Source organism: Lissotriton vulgaris, unplaced genomic scaffold, assembly GCF_964263255.1.
Source record: "Lissotriton vulgaris unplaced genomic scaffold, aLisVul1.2 SCAFFOLD_1682, whole genome shotgun sequence".
Taxonomy (NCBI): domain Eukaryota; kingdom Metazoa; phylum Chordata; class Amphibia; order Caudata; family Salamandridae; genus Lissotriton; species Lissotriton vulgaris.
In genome coordinates this window covers 488283-488873 of record NW_028241670.1, presented here as the reverse complement: position 1 = coordinate 488873, position 591 = coordinate 488283, and positions in this window count along the sequence as shown.

The window sequence follows — 591 nt, the reverse complement described above, 5'->3', positions numbered from 1 at the left end:
CTACGCAAAAGTTTCCGGATCCAGACTGACGCCTGGGGATATTCTAAGGTAAGGAATCTAACACTAACTAATGTTTCTTACAGATATATCGTTACCGAAGGTAAGTAACTTGTTCTTCATAACGCACAACATCTAAAGTGTGATGCACAGAGTTAAACTGCACATTGTTGCCCATTTGAAGATCAACGTAGGCACATAGCATTGTGAGTCTGTCAGAGTTGCTACAGTTATCCATCATGGAGATGTATGTATTCCCTGGCTACCACATATGGCGTGAGAGAACTGCACATCTGATGCTTCAGGCTCTGAGTCAATCTCCATTGCACATACCTTGGCACACTTGATGCGTGGTGCCAGTGTATCAGCTTGGTTATCCTTCCATGTTCCTGTGCATGGATTACCAATCTCGTCTACATGCATGATGTAGGTCAAATGTGTGTCTCTTGTTAACGTCACAGGTCACAGCAGTGTTTGTGAATTACATGAGTAATGTGGTACTGACTCATGACTTTGGAATTGAGGTCATTCATAGATGCCATTTTTGATTAGCACTGTTAGGTAGACTGACAACTTGTGCGATCTTCCTTTTGT